General features: G+C 55.1%; 2 long non-coding RNA genes across 2 annotated transcripts; one reads left to right on the top strand and one right to left on the bottom strand.

Annotated features, from left to right (window-relative positions):
* Window positions 1-6,057: 6,057 nt before the first annotated feature.
* LOC131816987 (uncharacterized) lies at window positions 6,058-8,105 on the bottom strand. The gene is made up of 3 exons (XR_009348262.1): window positions 7,970-8,105; window positions 7,287-7,555; window positions 6,058-6,175 (listed from the first exon to the last, which is right to left on the bottom strand). It is a non-coding gene; the product is annotated as an uncharacterized LOC131816987 (long non-coding RNA).
* On the top strand, window positions 6,094-9,859 carry LOC131816990 (uncharacterized). Its single transcript, XR_009348263.1, has 3 exons — window positions 6,094-6,162; window positions 6,885-9,191; window positions 9,549-9,859. It is a non-coding gene; the product is annotated as an uncharacterized LOC131816990 (long non-coding RNA).
* The last annotated feature ends 8,715 nt before the right edge of the window (window positions 9,860-18,574 follow it).

Raw genomic sequence — 18,574 nt, 5'->3', positions numbered from 1 at the left:
ACGAGTCAGGCACCCTTGGAGGTCCCGGTCCACCATAGATAAGCACGTCACACCTGCTCTCCAGAGCTACATCCCTTGCTCTGAAAAGGAGGTGGAGTTCACAGTGGTCCCCTGCTACTGTAGGTGTGAGGATTCAGGCTGGCCACGCCTGTTGGGGCTGAAGAAATGTCAGTTACTCCAGAAACGTTGCCCCTAACACCCCCAGCACCCTGTCTGGAGTCTCCCAGGGTCCCTCGTCATCAGGGAGGTCCCCATTCTCTGTCCTGGAACTCCACGTCCGCTCCAGGCTAATCCCCGTCTGTCTTTCTGCCCTACGCCCTGCTCCCCGCTGCTTCTAGTAGGGTGACAGCTTGTCCTGGTCAGCCCTGGACTTTCCCGGGCTTGGCTGTGAAAGTCCCACATCTGGGAACCCCCTCAGTCCCCACAAATTGGGCCTGGCCGGTCACCCTCATCCCCTGGGGTGTGTGACGCCATCCTCAGGGCTGCTGAAGGCCGCAGAGGACACTGTCCCCCCTCAGCCCCCAAATGCACGCCCACCCCTGCTTGGGTATCTGCCTTCTGTTGTGAGTGCGACTCCCCCACCCGGCGCCATTTCACCATTTCACACTCAACCCTGGAGGTGGCGGGGGGGGGGGGGTGACACGGTCCCCTGGGACCCCAGTAAATAGGAGAGTAAGTGGCTCAGGTAACAAAGGTCCGGGGTCCCCTTTGTTAAGTGGAGATGGGAATCGGATTACACACAGATTTTTATTTTTATTTTTTTAAAGATTTTATTTATTTGTTTGACAGAGAAAGAGAACACAAGCGGTGGGGGTGGGGGGCAGGAGAGGGAGAAGCAGGCTCCCCGCTGAGCAGAGAGCCGGATGCGGATGCGGGGCTGGATCCCAGGACTCTGGGATCATGACCTGAGCCGAAGGCAGACGCTTAACCCACTGAGCCCCCCAGGTGCTCCACGTGCAGATTTTTATCCAGAGAATTCTCTTTCCGGCTCAGCCCCCAGTGGGGGAGTCGTGTGCCATCTCGAACAGACCCATTCGAGGCACCCTCTGTGTATGGGGCAGGGGAGAGGGGGCAGGGGCTGTGGGGGTGGGGCCTCAGCCACCGGGCAGGGCAGCCGGGACTCCAGCCACCTCTGGCTGGCCCCAAAGTTTACATAGTTTTTCCGACCCTCCCCCCACCGGACCCCAACCCCAGCCTGCCCTCCTGCCTCGTCCCTGGCCTGAGCCCGCTGCGGACGTGGCCCTCGGTCCCCATCCGGCACCTCCCGCAGGCCGTGAGGGTGCAGCAGGTCTGACGGCTCCCAGACAATGGCCAGCAGGAGCCTTTGGAGGCTCGGCATCCCCATCTAGAGGAGTCCCCCTGGGGGGACATTTCAGAGGCAGAGCCGATAAGACAGTGACGGTGACACCTCCGAGCGTCCGGGTGACAGGGAGGGGACAGGTTGAGGTGGGTCCCACGGGCGGAGTGTGCGTGTGAAAACCACACTCTCTTCCTTCCTTCCTTCCTTTCGCGGCGTTTTACTTTAACATCTTTTCCCATTTGCTGACAAGTTGCCGGATGGAGGGGAGCCCCCTCCCCAAACTCTAGACCCCTTGTTCCCAGCTCCCCAAGGGCTCGTGCTGGCCACACTCACACTATCGCTTTCTCTCCACGCACGTAACACATGTGCACATACGTGGTCTCTGCGTGCTACACGCAAGCCTGTGTACACGCACCTTTTCCCCCTGATCATTTGAGAGTACACTGGAGGCCGCCAGACACTTCGGTGCATTTCTGAGAACAAGCACATGCCCTTACACAACCTGGGACAGGCCCTCGACACCAGGCACCGATACGGTGTTAGGAGCGAGTCCACCACCCGTGTTCAAACTCGGTTCTGTTTGGCTGTTTTTCTGCCCGTGCGGGACCCAGGCCAGGCCCCGCTCAGACCCAGTTGTCCTGTCTCTCTAGTTTCTCTGAGTCTGGACCAGTTCCTCAGCCGTATTTTGTCCCCGCATGACCTTGACATTTTGAAGAGCGGGAGGAGCTATTTTGCAGAGCGCCCTTGCCTCACAGGGCCGGCCCGTCTGTGCTCACCCACTCCGCCGCCCCCCCCCATCCCTCCCCCGCGCTACACCCTGCAGTCGCTGCCCACCAGCTGGCCCAGGGGTGAACGTGGGACGACCTCCTCCCCTCCCAGGCCTTTGGGGACAATGCGACCACCCCTGAGACTCGTGGCTGCTCACGTGCGCGGGACCCCAGGGGACAGGGTGCTTCTCTCCCCGATCCAGGAACCTCTGAAGGCTGTCCCCAAGGGCGATCACAGGCATCTGCAGGCAGGGCCCCGACTGGGCCCACAAAGCCCTCTGGCCCCTTTCCCACGCTCTGCCAGGAGGAGACACCCCAGTGCTCCCCAGACCCCACAGCACCCTCCTGGGGCTCGCCGACACCCTCCCACCACAGTACTCGGAGATCCTCAAGGCCACCCCAGGTGGGGCCAGTGGAGACGGCTCCAGGCTGCTCGGAGAGAGCCCAGCGCCAGCGAGGACGTGAGGAAGAGGTTGTCGCCATGGGTCACTGTGGCTGCAGGACTCGGACCAGCCCCTCAGGCTCGCCGCTCGCCGGCCACGTGACCGATGGCGGACCCGCCGCCCCCTGCACCCTCCGAGCTGCGCTCTGGTTCATCCTCGCGCTCGTCCGGCCGGCCGGTGGGCACATACTCCAGGGAAGCCCCTGCCGGGAGCCGGGCTGGGCCCAGGGTCAGGGTACGAGGGCAGCTGGGGGCCCCTGTGTGCTTGCAGCGGGAGCGCCTGGCCGGCAGGGCGGGGTCCCTCTGCAAAGGGCTACCTCACTCTGCGGCCACTTCCTCCCCTGCATGGGCTCCCAGTGGCCTCGCAGGCAGGGGTGCGGGGGGGGGGGGGGTTGGGGAGTTGGCGCTCGGCACAGCCAGGCCCGGCAGGAGAGCGGGGGAAGGAACGTGCCCTCCAGCGTGTCCTGTCTCCTCCGCGGTGGGTGTCTCGGTCCAGACTGTGGGTTCTTCCCCGCAGGGTGGCCGGGGTTGCCTCCCTACGTCCACAGGCCTGGCCTGCTCCCCCAGAGCTTCCACATCCCCGTGTCCCCAGAGTGTGCGTGAGGCTCTGGACCTTGTTCACGTGAGGAGCAAGTGGATTGGGGGAGAAGGGCTTCCTGGAGGAAGGGGTCTTGTCTGAAGTCAGGGGGCCGGGGTTCCATCCTGCCGCTGTGCCGCCTCTCTCCGGCCCTGGCACAGCCCTGCCCTCCTCTAGCTTCAGGTTCCTAGCCAGCAGCCACGGCCCTGAGGCTCAGGGCCCCCTCACTAGCTGGTGGGCCCCAAGCCCATCGGGTGAGCTGTGGGAGGCAGCGCCCCCCTCCCGAGGATGCAGGGTGGGGCCCGGTAGAGGCGCCCCAGTGTCCTCTGTGTCGGGCCCGTTCTTGGTGCCCCAAGCTCGATGCCCAGTGTCGTAGCTCCAGCCGGGTTTGGCCTCTCTGTCCTCCGCAGCCCGGCGGGTGGGCAGGAGGGCGGTGGATGCGCCTGGGGACGGTCTCGGGGAAGGGAAGGGACAGGTGGCCCGGTGTGTGGCAGGTCCAAGGTTGGATGACGACGAGGACGACGATGATGATGATGGGGAGGAGGAAGCTCGCCCTGAGCGTGGCTCTTGCCACAGGTCTCCGGCCGGCCCGGTTTCCCTGCTCAGGGCGCGGCTGCCGACACCGCGATGGCCCCTAGCGGTTCACCGGCCGCAGCTCCTGACCCCGCCGGCGCCCAGCCCTGCTCCGACTGCAGGAGGACGAGAGCGTCCCGGTCACTGGCGGAGGCTCCTCCTGGCCTTTCAGGAAAGCGAGTCTGCAGGTCAACCCCCGCCAGCACAGGCCCCACGAAGCGTGGCCTCCCTGGCTGTGGCCTGAGGAGCTCAGGGAATGTCAGTCCAGGCCCTGCCCGCTCCGTGGGAGGCAACGGGTCCACTGTGGGTCCCTGACTGCCCAGGCCACACTGCATATCCCAACAGGCCACCGCTTCACTTGTCCCCCACCCTGGAGGGTCCCCATCGCTGCCCCAAGGGTCTCTGGGAAAAGGCCCTGGCCATGGGAGTCCCCGGGGGTGCAGGGAGAGCCCTGCCCTTTCCGCGTGGCCTCTGCAGGACATTATGTCATCCCTCATGGGGCAGCTCGGCCCCGGGCCAGCGGATCACACTGGGAATGTGCATCTCCCTCCTCGGGGTCAGGCGGGCAGAGAACCAGAAACTAGCAGGTCCCACGGCCTCGGTCCCCACCTGTGCTGTTCTGGGTGGTCTGGGGGACAGACAGACCCTGCAGGGGACCGAGGGCCCACCCAGCCTGGGCACGGGGGTGCTGGCCCACCCAGCAGAGGTGGAGGCTGGCGACGGGGGAATGGGATGGGCCGGCCCCGCGGGCTAAGCTGCGGGAACTGCAGGAAACAGACGCACCCGGAGGAAGCTGCCGCTGGAAGAGCGTTGGGCCTGGCCACGTGCTAAGGTGCCCCCCCCCCGCCCACCCCACCCACGGTGGTGCCAAGGGGTGGGGCCAGGAGGAGCCTCAGGGCCTGATGTGCCCCTCCCAGGGCAGAAGGAGCTGCTGGGAGCAGTGCGCAGGGAGCCCAGCCTGGGTCCCCCGACCTTGGAAAGGGGCCAGGGCCTGGGTGGCAGCCGAGTGAACAGGGACAGCTGGAGTCCTGTCCTTCCCGGGCCTCCAGCCTGCCATCACCCCCGAGGCTGCATACCTGCCGTCCACAGCCCAGCCCAGTGTCCCCAGGACGGGGGTGGGCCCTGGGAGATCGGGGTCAGGCCCCAGCGCAGCCACCACGTCCCAGGAGCCCCGGTCGTGCTGTGCCTTCACGGTGCTTCTCTCCCTCGCGAGGGCGCGCCCTGCTTCACTTTGCGGGGATACCCCCACTGCGTGCGTTTGCTGGAGCTGCCCCAGGCCAGGCGCCCCAGACGGGGCTCACACGGCAGACACGCCCAGCCCCGGTCCCGGAGACCGACGCCTGGGATGCCGGCGCGGGCAGGAGGGGGTCCCCCTGAGGCCTCGCTCTGGTGTGCGGACGGCCGTGCTCCCCCTGGGTCCTCACGGGGTCGCCCCTCCACGCAGGTCTGTGTCCTGATCGCCTCTTCCTGTAAGGACCCTGGTCGCACGGGATCAGGGCCACCCTGGTGACCCCGTGTTACCTTGGTCACCTCTTCAAAGTGCCCATCTCCAGATATGGTCCCATCCTGGGGTGCTGGGGGTCAGGGCTCCGACACAGGAATCTGGGGTCACCCCGTGATGCTCCCTGAGGAAGCAAGAGACTGTGCCACGGGCGCCTTGCTCATCCATTTATTCCAGAGCCGCCGGCCGCGGGCCCTCTGTGGGCAGGGAGGCGGTGGGCGCAGTGACAGACAAGATGACCCCTTCCCTCAAGGGGCTTCCCGAGGAGGAAGCCGGGGAGGACGAGGCGGAAGAGGCAGGGAGTCAAACAGGAAGGGGACGGGTCCGGCATCGTCCTGGAGCCCTTTCGTCTCTTACTTCCACTTCTGGGTGTGAGTCCAGCAAGCCCTGCTTCCAGAAGCTGACGGCCTCTCGACACGGCCACCGTCCGGTCCCCCGCTGCCTGGAGCCTGGCCCTGACTCAGGGCTCACCCCCACCCCCCGGCCCTTCTCCGCACAGCACCCTGGGATCCTAATGCGTCTACACCAGACCCTGCGGCCTCTTGCTCCACACACGCCGTGGCTGCTCATTTCCCCAGAGTGAACACATCAGTCCCCCCCCCGGAGTGACCGCCACCACCGTCCGTCCTGTCTCCCGCTACTCGCCAGCGCCCTGCCACCCTGCTCCGTCTCCAAAATCCAAGTACGCTCCTGCCCCAGGGCCTTTGCCCAGGAACACTCCTTGCTCAGACAGCCATGTGGCCCTTCCCCTCACCTTTTTAAGTCTTCAGGAAGGTCACCCTGGACCACTTCATTTAAATTGTCCTCCTGATCCCTTGGGTCCCAAATCTTGTTTCTCTTGCTCGTTGTCCTTCTGTCTCGACGAGGATGTGAGCTCCATGAGGGCAGAGAGGCTCGTGTGCTTTCTTCCTTGCCGAGGCCAGCACCAGCACACGGCCTGTTACTCCACCAGCATGGAGCCATCACGGATCTGAGTTGTTTCGTCGTTTTCCTCAACGGCTGGTAAGCATTTTCCCTAAAGAGCCAGATAGTAAGTATTCTTGGCGGCGTGTGTCCCGCTCTCTGTTGCAATTACCCAGTCTGCGGCTGAAAAGCAAAGCCGTCAGCGGCAACATGGATAGGAATGGGCATGGCTGCCTGCCAATAAAACTTTATTTACAAAAGCAGACAGCGGGCCGGAATTGACTGTGGGCTACCATTTGCAGACCCCTGGCTTATCTAGTGAACCAGGCCTGACTCCCTCTCTCCAGAGCCCTCTCCTGTCCTGGGCACGTGCAGGGCACTCATGCACCCTCCATGTCTGTGCCATCCAGAAACTTCCAAGGCCAGTTGGGCATCGGAAGCCTCTTGAGTCCCCAGGGAGGGGGCCGGTTAGGAATGGTTCTCCCACTTTGCAAATGGCAAAGGTGAGGTTCAGCAAGGTCAGGGGCTCCCAGGGCCCACAGCTGAAAGCCGAGAAGCCCTGCCCCCTCCCCTCCCTGCTTCACCTGCCCTTGCTGCCCGCCTGTGCCCCCTGATGCTTCCCAAACACCTGCCCTTTCCTGCCCTGGAGTTCCACCGAGTCCAAGTCCCCAGACGTGCTCCCAGGAACGTGGAGGAGGGAAGAGCGTCTTTGTGGAGGGAATGGGTGGGTCACTTTGGGAAGCAATATCCGCCTTTCCTAGTGGAGCTGAGACTGCACATCCCGTGACCGGGCAGTTCTGCCCTCAACCCCTCCCCCACAGTCCCACGGAGAGGGTCCCTGCGGCAGCGGCCACGGCAAGCGTGCAAACACCCTGCGCGTCCATCCGGAGCACAGTGCTGTCGGCACACGGTTATGGATGGTGAGGCCGTGGACGTGAACGGACCCGGGGACAAGCCAGCACGTCTGACCGGCACTGACACAGGGGGAGACGGGGCTCCTCGTGCAGGGGGAGTGCTGGGGGGGATCCTGGGATCCTGGGACTGCGGAGCCAAGCCTGAGAGCCAGGTGGGAACCGGTGTGAATGTCTTACTGTGGACAGAGGGATTAGCCCCAGGGGCAGCCGGGGGCAGGGTGTTCGGGACCAGCCCCGCTGCCTCTGCGCCCCCGCCCCACTGCAGGCCCTCCAGCCCCCACCCTGGCACCCCGACCCCTCCACGCTCACGCTGGGCTTCGCAGGCCCCCGGGCCCTCGTCCGTGCTCTCCTGGGCCGGCCTTGATCCTCGGGGCTGAACAAGGTGAATGTAGGGCCTGCGGCAGGACCACACCCTGAAGGGCTGAGCAGGAAGGGGAGCCGGGCACAGGTAGGAGCCGGGCACAGGTAGGGGTGTGGCCGCTGGCTCCGCCCCAAGCAGGTGGGAGAGGGACACAACCGTGCAGAGGGTGTGGGGAAGCAGAGGGCCTTTCGGAACCCTGTTCTCCCTCTTCCCAAATCTGAGAAATGCAGAAAGGCAGAAAAAATTAAAAACAGATGAGGAAAATAACCAGACCCCAGCTGCGCTCATCACCCTGAGCTTCCCTCCGTTTCCTGGAAGAGGAACAAGCCGCCGGAGACGGGTGCTCTGACCAAGGACTTGCGGCAGTGGTGTGCGTGCGACCAGGTTTCAGGGTGAGCTCATCTCCCCGCCCCCCGGCGCAGTAGGCAGATCGGGCTCCCGCACCCTCTTCCCGAGCGAGAACCCCGGCTCCGCGGGAGCCTCAGTTCCAGCGTCTGCCCCACGTGGGATGGAGGCCACCTCATTTCTGGCTCCTTCCTGGTGTCAGAACCCAGAACTCTCAGTCTCTGCATTCCTGCCTCGTGGGAATATCCCTTCCTTCCTTTCTCGCGGCCCCCAGCTCTGCTCCTACCGGATGTCACCATTCACGGGATTCCGAACACCCCGTTGCCAGGGCCGGGGGCTTGGTTCTGCTTCCATCTGATCGAAAGCAGACCACGTTCCGATGACGACATGTGTTCACCGTCCACTGTCCCCTCGTGAGGTTGATGCTATATTCGCCCTCGTATTGACAGACAGGGAAACTGAGGAGCGGGGAAGTCGGTAATTCATCTCCAAGTGCACCGCTAGCAGAGGTACAGAAGGCCAGAACTCGAATCCAGCTAACTCCAGAACCCAGGACTTCTCCACGGGGCTCACTGCTCCCAAAGGCCCCCGGTCTGCCAGCGAAGGTTGTCCAATAAAGGGCGCAGTGAGGTGTGGCCGCGTCCCCGTGGGAGAGAAGCATACGCTTTCTCCAGTTCTCCATCCGATGCGATTATTTGGGGCACACTAAAAGTTATTCGTCGTGTATCTGAATTCAAATTTAACAGGATATCCTGTATTTTTATTCGCTAAATCGGGCAGCCACGCTGTCAGCTGATGTCGGGAGCTCCAGGGCTGCCCGCCCAACAAGCTCTCCCAGACGTCGGGAGACTTGGCGGCTGAGCTCTCTCCGTCCGTCTGGGTGAGGGGTTGCGTCTCGCCCCCCCCCCCCCCCAGAGGTCCGCAGACGGTCGCTGTTGCTGAACTTGAACTTAAGCATCTCCCGGTAGCTGTGAAGGCTCTTGTTCCTCCCTGCAGTCCGGAGAGGGCAGGATCTCAAGGTCACCTTCATCCAAGGGTCCCCCGGAAGATCGGAGGCACACGCCTGCCAACCCCGTGAGAAGGAGCCAGGGTAGGGTAGGGAGTGTGGTGAGCCTCCGATCTGGGCACACGGCTGCTTTGCCCGGGTTACCCACACCACCGAAGCCAGGGCGATGTTGGGGGAGCACTCATGGGACGACCTTCCCGAGGGCAATTTCTCAATTCACGTCCAAATGTCAAAGCGCATCGCCTTTGACTCAGCATTTCTACTTCTGGGAACTTAGGCGAAGGAAATGTTCCAACCGGGTACAAAGATGATGGCTCAGGGGTGTTCATCCCGGCGTGGGCTAGAATACCTGGAAACGCGCAGCAGCCTGAGCGCCTCTCGGTCCCGGTGGGATCATCAAGCATCTGTGTGATGGAAATGCAAGGCGTCTTTAAAAACAATCTTGTGGCTCTCTGTCTGTGGAGATGGGAAGGAACCTGTCATCTGTGTTTGAATTAAAAAGGTAAGTCATATAAGAGCACACATCCTGCTTTCCTATGTATGTGAGACTGCCTGTGTGTGTGTGTGTGTGTGTGTGTGTGCGCGTGTGCTAACCCTGGAAGAACGGGAAGGAAGCCTGTTCAGTGAGATGACAAATGCAATGTGGCAGGACTGCTGGCTTTCCCCCAACATGCATTCTCCCTTCGCCTTGAGCAGAAGAACCCACAACGTTCAGCTGAGCCCGTGGCTTACCTGAATACAGACCGTACATCCTGGCTTCCCTCGCAGCCAGATGCGGCCGCGTTACCAATGGGAGATAGATTGAAAGGACATATTGCAAGTGGCAAGCGCCTTCTTCATCCCTGCTTCCGTCCTGCAGGCTGGAACGCAGTGGTGATGGCTGGAGCTCCAGCTGCCATCCTGGACCAGAAGGTCACAGGAGGATCGTGTCTCCAGGGTGATGGCTCAGGGAACAGTAACAGGCCTCAATCTTTGAAGGCTTTGTAAGAAGGCTTTGTAAGCGCCCATCCACGCCTAGACTTTCACAGGAAAGAGAAACCAGTTTCTTTCTTGTTAAAACCACCACTGTTTGGGGAGGGTCTGCTACACAGTCAAACCTAACCCCGACCCCTCCAAGTAGTTCCTTTAACTAGCAAGATCTCTGGGGATTTAATTATCTGTTTAAGTTGTTTTTTTGGTTCTCTTAAGTTTGTACTTTGAACATTTATGCATCATTTGTATGGGTTTAAAAAAAACCCCTTCATTTTGAAACGAATAAGGAAGAGATAAAGCAGACACGTCCACTTACAATGTACCAAGCTGTGTCCCCAAACCTTCCCGTGAACAGCTCATTTCGTCCTTGCAGCAGCCCTACGGGGGGCGTCGCTGTGTCCGGCTCCCAGAAGGGAAGCTGACATGGAAGAGAGCTTGAGTCGCTTGTCCCGGTGCCGCTGCTCATCAGCAACCGCACGCGGGCAGCCTGGCCGCGGAGTCCACGACCGTGATCCCAACTCCGCCTGCCACCAGGGCCCTCCAGCTGCAGAGGCTACACCATCCCCACCCCACCTTCTCTCCCACCATCTAAGAGTCCTCCCTGGGGCTGCCCTGGAGGGCACCTGGGGTCACCTTGCCCTAGATGCCGAGGCTCAGGAGCTGGGGCGTGGGGGTTTGCAGGGCTCTTTCTTCTTCTTGCTCATTCCACAAATAGTTGTGAGTGCCCACCAAGGGCCTGGCTCTGTGTCTGGTGACACAGCCCAGGAAGTCAGAGACACCTGTCATGGGAAGTGACCCATGATCTGGGATCTGAGGCCAGAATAGAAGTCAGCTAAGTGGGAGGTAGGAATGGATATGCTAACCAGAGGCAATGGTGTGTGCAAAGGCCCTGTGGCAAGAAGAATTCGCTGGGCACACCCACAAGCCTCCTGTCATTCCAGGCCCACCGCAGCCTGCCTTCCCCCAGCCCATTGGCTCTGCAGATGACTGAAGGCGAGAGAAACAGCAAAGGGGCTCCTGACACTATTGTCCTTCACGTCGGCCACCACAGATGGCAAGGGCCCTGTCTCAAACTCTCTGTCCTGCTAGAGTCCAGAGCTCCCCAGTAGGGACCCCGATTCCTGCCTTTGAGACCTCGGATTGAGGCTTCTTTTGGGGACCTTGGGCATGACCTGGGCCCCCTTTGGCCTGAGTGCCACTCGATCTAGATTCTTATTTTGAAATGTCCTCACATATGTCACCCCTATCTTGTTCCAGTTCAACTCTGCCATCAAATACATCCTCCTAATGGAGCTATGCTGTCCCGACTGCTCTGGCCCACGCTCTCCCTCTGCATCCCTCGCAGGCTCCCTGGTGCCCTCAGTCTGAGCTGTGGGCCTCTGCTGCTTCAGAGGGTAGGAGCAGAGCATTTGTCCCACATGTGGCCTCTCCTGTCAGGTTTCCCTGAATCTCAGATGTCCACCAGCCCCCAAGGGAGGGGGTGAGATTCTCGGTCTGCACACTCAGCAGTGGTTTCAAAAGAGTTTGTTTTACTTTCAAAACAGATTGTATCGAGCGTCCGGGTGACCGGTGGGTCTGGGGCCAGAGCAGAGAGAAGGGCTATGACCACTGGGCATGCCGAGTCGACCTCACAGGTGGACAGTGCCCGCAGGAGCTGGGCCGGGTCCCAGCAGCAGGCAGCGCCCCTGGCCGGTCCACCCCAGCGGAGGGCAGCGGAGGCCGAGCATCTGGGCTTCCAATGGGTTCCACTCATCCTGGGCTGTTGCTGTGGAAGCAGGCGTGACTCACTCTGTGCCCTGTCCACACCTCACCCTCGGGGGCTCTCTTGGGCAGACCTCCTCCCTCCGTCCTCCCAACCCAGCACAGACTTCCCAGGGCAGTTCCTGTGTCTTGAGGGCATACATCCTCCAGCCACACGTCTCCCAGCGACCCTCGATACTATGACTTCACGAATGAGGGAGCTGATTGACGACATGCCTGGAGCCCAATATCCCTCCCTTCCTCCTTATTCCGCGGCAGTCAAGTAACAGAAGGCTGATCTGGGCACACGGGCTACATTTCCCAGACTCCCTTGCAACAAATCATGGCCATGGGTAAGTTCTGACCAAGACGATGTGACGAAGTGTGTCCTCCCCTTCTTCCCCATCTGGGGGCTGACGGAGAAGCCACTGGCCGAAGGCAGCTGAACAGAGGAGGTAAGGGAGCCCACATGGCCCTGGGCTACTCATTTGGCCTTTTCGGGAGAAATTAATTTGGAGATCGAGCCACTGTATGATCTGGCGAGCTTGTTACGCAGCTGTATACTGACAAATACAGGGCTGCTGAGACCATGTATTGGGATGCTTGCATCTTTCAACACCATGCAGTCCGCTTTTGGTTTTGGGACTTTGGCAGAGGGATCCTAAGGTGTTTTGCCAAGAAAGTGAGCCTGCGACGGGCTGTCACACACCATGACTTGGCTGGCTCTGGGCTCTCTGTACCCAGCCCAGGGCCTGGCCCCAGGCAGGAGACCGGCATGGCCTGGGAGCTCCAGAGTGTGGCGCTGAGAGAAGGGACCCATGTTTCCTGGGTGCTGAGAGATGCACAGGGCTGGGCCAGGCACTTCTCTGTGTGGTCTTGATTCATTTTTTAAATTTTATTATGTATGATCACTTATACATTCATGGATTTAGTGATGCACAAAGGGTAGGACGTTGGGCACTTTCTAAACTGTCCATGTTCTCTGATCTTGGGCAAGTTTACTGTGGTGTAACTCACACACCCTACAACGGACCCATTTGCAGCGTGCGATTCAGTGGTGTCTAGTAAATTCACAGCCGCGCCTCCGTCCTCACAGCCAACGTTAGACCATTTTCAAGACCACCAAGGAAGCGATACCCTCCTTAGCCCCACCCCCAAGATTCCCCAGTCTCCCCCCACTCCCACGCCCTGGCAACGACAGGTCTCCTTTCCGGTCTGTGAACTTGCCTATCCCGACATCCCGTATCAGTGGAATCATACAGCATGTGGTCTTCTCACCCAGCGTAACGTGTTCGAGGCTTGTGTTTGCTGCGGCATCGAGCAGGGTCAGTAAGTCATTGTTTTTTAGAGCTTAATATTATTCTCTCGTGTGGACATGCCACATTCTCTCTATCCGTTTGCCGGCTGGCGGACATTCAGGTTGTTTTCACTCTTGGGCTGTTATGAGCACTTACACACATGCGCGTGTGTGGACGTATGTGTCTCCCGAGCACTTACACACGCACGTGTGTGTGGACGTACGTGTTCACTTCTCCTGGGTCTGTCTCCAGGTGTGGAGCTGCTGGGTCCCATGGCAGCTCTATGTCTAGTCAATTAGATTTACTTTTGCACCTAGACTGTGAAGGTGGCGTCTAGGCCTAGTGGCCTTGGCCCTGACCCTGGGCAGCTCCGAGCCTGCCTTTGCTCATCAGTGACAGGGGGGTGCGGATGACAGCTACCACGTTGCAGAGGGGTTCTGTGGTTCCGACCTGGCACATGGGGGTTCTCGCTGAAGGACAATCCTTCTCTTCAGGATGAGAAGGGGTGGGGGGACAGGACAGAAAGAGGCACAAGAGTCACACACACTCCACCCCTCAACATTATCCTGACGTCTGCCCCTTTATTCCCATGGGTCTGGTCTGGGGATGTGCAGAGCTGCCCACCGACTCCTGCCTCCCCATCTCAACCCCAAGCCTCTACCCTATGGCTGTGGGTTACCTGTTGGGGGGCCACAGAGCCCTCAACTCTCACCCATGCCGATGACAGAGGCTGGGCCGGGCTGGCAACAGCCGCGGGTTTTCTCCGAGGGCAGTAGCTGAGCCCTGCCCGTCAGGGACTCTGTCCTTCCTCACCCCAGCTCACCCGCCCCTCTCCGTGATTCCAAGTGACCTTAGTCCCGCTGCGACATTGGAAGGGACCTCGGCCTGTGTGGGTGGCAATTGGTATGTGAACCCAAGGCCTTCGGCACCTCTCAAAGGCCCGCGTGGCCCCTGGACACCTCTGGTGGCCCTGCCGCAACCTGGCCACCTCGAGCTTACCCAGGGCCAGCAGTGCCGTGCTCCTCCCCCGGGCCATCCAACGTCATCCCCACGTGAGCCCCGTGAGGCAGGTGCTGTCATCATTCCCACTCTGCAGATGGGGAAACCAAGGCACAGAAAAGGGAGGAAATCTTCACTAGGTCCCATGTGGGACAATCAAACCCCAGACTGGCCTTCACCACTCACAGCACCTTCCAGGACCAGACCCCCAAGCACCCTGGGGCCGCACAGCTGAGTACCAGAAGACCAGCTGATCACCCCACCACCCCAGACCGCCCTGGATGCCCTGGGGAGGGAGAGCCCCACGGAGCCCAGACAGCACCCAGGCATCTAGGCAGTGCCTGGGGCTTCACCCACCAGCCCTGGCATTCTGGAACTGCCCTGTGCTGGGAGAAGGTCAGGGTAAGCTAAAGGTCTGTGCCCAGAGGACAAGGCCCAAGGAGCTTCAGGGCAGGGGGGCACCCCACGACTGCAATGAGAATGGTGCCTTTAGAGTTGTGCAGTGCACAACCTGCACACTCACAGTACTGGCCTGGAGAGGACCCAGGGCTGACATGAGGGCCATTGGGCTAGGAGATATAACCAGGCCCTGGAGAGAAGTGCTGCTACCTTGGTCTTCTCTATGCTCTCAGGGCTTTATGCCTCCACTGGGCTGACCAGAAGCTGGAACTAGGGAGGGGCACGGGCCAGGCGGGAGGTAGCGCCCACCATGCTCTTCTCTGATACTCAGGGTGAGGTGGGCTGTGAAGTAACACTATAGTAATTCTAATTGGCCTTAGAAAGATTAGGTGTATATACTACAATTCCTAGAGTAACCACATGCACAGGAAGAAATATAGCCAGAAAGCCAGTAGGTCAACTAAATATATATAAATATATTTTATATATATTATATATATAATATTATATATATATATAATGTATTATATATTATATATATATACTATGGTATATATAATATATATTATAAATATTTATATAATATATATAAATGTCAAATAATTCAAAGGCATGCAGAGAAAGAACAAAGAAACAAAAAATAGAATGGACCAGGGTTAATCATTAATATTCTAAAACACCAATTAAAAGTAAGAGATTGTCAGTAATGGATCAAAACAGCCAGACTCAATAATGTGCTGCCTATAAGAGATTCATCTTAAATATAAAGACACAGGTTGAAAGTAAATAAGTTGAAGAAGATACACCATGAAAATAATAGCATCAGGTAGCTGGGTGGATATAGTAATATTAATTAAAATTTATACTAATATTAAACTTCAAGACAGAAAATATTATTGGAGATAAAAGAGACATTTGTTATAATAGAAGGGTTGATTAATCAGGAGGATGTAACAGTGATTGATTTTTATGTGCCTAATAATAAGGCCTCGAAAGGCATGAAGCAAAATTGACAAGATCAAGGGAAGAAACAAACAATTTCACAATCATAAAAGGGAGATTTTAACACCCCTCCCACAGCAATCAATAGAACAAATATACCAAAAAAATGAGTAAAGACATGGAAGGTACAAGCAACACTATTAGTCACTTTGATCTAATGATATTTATAGAACACTACACCCAGTAACTGAAAAGTACATATTCTTTTCAAGTGCACTTTTGTGAAGATAAACCATTCGCTGAGCCATAAATCAAGTCCCAGCAAATTTTAAAGCTAGAAATCACACAGAGTGTGTTCTCTGGCAACAACTGAATCTCGTTAGAAATTAATAACGAGACATCTAGGAAAATCCTAAGTATCAATGATTCATGAATCTACAAATGACTCATGAATTAAAAATGGAATCATAAGAGGTACTAGAAAATAATTTGAATTGAGTGACAATGGAAATATATCATATCAAAATCTGTGGGATGTAGCAAAATGAGTGCTTATAAGGAAACTTAGAACTTTAAACACTTATCTCAGAAAACAAGAGCAACTTAAAATCAATGACCTGAAGATCCAGTTTGGGTAGCTAGGAAAGGACGAACAAAGTAAATCCAAATGAAGAAGGAAGGAAATAATAACAAGAGGAGCAGGGAACAACAAAACAGAAAACAGACAGCCAAAAGGTGGGGTGGGGGAGCCAAAAACTGATTCTTTGAGAAAATCAACAAAATTTATCAACTCCTACTGAAGTAAATAAGAGAGAGGAATAGAGAAAGAGAGACAGAGAGACAGAGAACACAAATATCATTACTAATAATGGAAATTGAAAAAATATTATTACTGCAGATCCTATAGACTCTTCAAGGTATCACTTCTTTATACCAACAAATCCAGCAACCCAAATGAAATGAGCAAATATGTAGAAAAATCAAACTTAACAAATTGATACCAGAGGAAACATCACCCAAATCATTTTAAAAGACCAGAATAACCCTAATACAGAACTTGAAAAAGACATTTTTAATTTTTTAATATTTTATTTATTTATTTGACAGAGGGAGAGACATCACAAGTAGGCAGAGAGAGAAGGGGAAGCAGGCTCCCCACTGAGCAGAGAGCCGGATGCGGGGCTTGATCCCAGGACCCTGAGATCATGACCTGATCTGAAGGCAGAGACTTTAACCCACAGAGCCATCCAGGTGCCCCCAAAGACATTTTTTAAAAATAAAATTGTAGACCAACATTCCTCAGGAATACAGGCACAAAAATCCTTTTAAAATATTAGTAAGTCAACTCTACAATATACAAAAATAATAATGCATCAGGAATAAGTAGGGTTTGACCCAAGAATGCAAAGTTGGTTAAATATTTGAAATATAATTCATCATATTAACCACGTAAAGAAGGTAAATCTCATAAATTTTAAAATAACTATAGAAAAGGCATATGACCAAATTTGATGCCCATTCATGATAAAACAACTTCAACAAACTAAGGTAGTAGGGAAAGTCCTCAAATGGATAAAAAATATTTACAAAAGCACAGTAGCCAACAATATAATTAATAGTGAGCCTGGAATTTCTTTTCATTAAGATCAAGAAAAAGCTAAATGTGTCTCCTTTCAGAGAGTCTGCCCAACATTATACTGGCAATCCTAGCCACTGCAATAAGGGAGGAAAAAACCTATAAAAGGAATAAAAATTATTAAAGAAATAAAACTATTCCCAGTTGCCACTGATGTGATTACACAGATGATCCCAGGGAACCTCCTAAACAGCCACTAAAACTAACAACAGCAAATAGTTGATAAACAAAATGACTTAAAAGATCTACGTAAAACAGCAAGCCACCCTCAAAAAACAAACAAACAAAAAACAGACAAAAACCCTAACAATAGGCAACCAAGACCCTAAGCTGAAAATTATAAAACATTGTTGAGAGAAATTTAAGAAGGCTAACAGGTTAAAGAGCCCAGATATACATCCATGCATCTATACTTAGTTAACTCATGATGCAGGAGTCAAGAATATACAACAGGGAAAGGACAGTGTCTTCAATAAATGGTGTTAAGAAAACTGGACGGACAGGTGGAAAAGAGTGAAACAGGACCACTATCTCACACCATATGCGAAAATTAACTCAAATTGATTAAAGACTTAAACATAAGACCCAAACCCATAAAACTCTGAGAAGAAAACAAGTGGTAAGCTCGTTGACGTGGGTATTGGTGATGATCTTTTGAATCTGACACCAAAAGCAAGAAAAACAAAAGCAAAATAAAGAAGGGGTACTACATCAAACTAGAAAGCTTCAGAGCAAAGAAAACCATCAACAAAATGAAAAGACAATGCACTGAATGGGAGAAAATATTGGTAAGTCACGTACCTTCTAAGAGGTTAATATCTAAAATATATAAAGAACACATACAATTCAATAGCAAAAAATCTGAAGCAATTTGGTTTTTAAAGTGAGCAGAAGGGGCGCCTGGGTGGCTCAGTGGGTTAAGCCGCTGCCTTCGGCTCAGGTCATGATCTCAGGGTCCTGGGATCGAGTCCCACATCGGGCTCTCTGCTCAGCAGGGAGCCTGCTTCCTCCTCTCTCTCTCTCTCTCTGCCTGCCTCTCTGCCTACTTGTGATCTCTCTCTGTCGAATAAATAAATAAAATCTTTAAAAAAAAAAAAAAAAGTGAGCAGAAGATCTGAATAGATATTTTTCCAGAGGAGAATACCAATGGCCAATGGGTGCATGAAAAGATGTTCAACATCACTAAGAACCAGGAAAATGAAAACCAAAACCACGATGAGATATCTCCCCACAACCATCACAATGGCTAGTATCAAAAAGACGAGAAATAACAAGCATTGGCGAGGATGTGAAAAAAAGGAAACCCCTGTATGCTGGCAGTAGGAATGTAAATTGGTGCACCACTGTGGAAAGCAGTATGGAGTTTCCTCAAAAAATTAAAAATAGAACTACCATATGATCTAGAAATTCCACTTCTGGGTATTTATCTGAAGGAAATGAAGACACTAACTCAAAAAGATATCTGCACTGCGTGTTCATTCCAGTGTTATTTACAATAGCCAAGATATGTAAACAACCTAAGTGCCCATCAGTGGGCGAATGGATATATATGTGCGCGCACACACATACACACACACTCACACATGCACACATACACCATGGAATGTCATTGAGCCATAAAAGAAGGAATGAAATCTTGCCGTTTGCAACAGACAACATAGGTGGACCTACAAGGCATTATGCTAAGTGAAATAAGACAGAAAGACAAATACTGTATGATCCTATGCATATGTGGAATCTAAAAAAAAAAAAACACCAAGGTTATATAGAGAGAGAACAGACTGATGATTTCCAGAGGTGGGGGTTGGGGGTGAGCAAAGTGGTGAAAGTGGTCTAAAGGTACAAACTTCCAAATAAGTCACAGGGATGTCACGGGCAGCACGGCAATTATAGTCAATA

Source organism: Mustela lutreola, chromosome 1 (assembly GCF_030435805.1).
Source record: "Mustela lutreola isolate mMusLut2 chromosome 1, mMusLut2.pri, whole genome shotgun sequence".
NCBI lineage: Eukaryota > Metazoa > Chordata > Mammalia > Carnivora > Mustelidae > Mustela > Mustela lutreola.
Note: the sequence above shows the minus strand (reverse complement) of the source record. Positions and strands in the feature narration are given on the sequence as shown.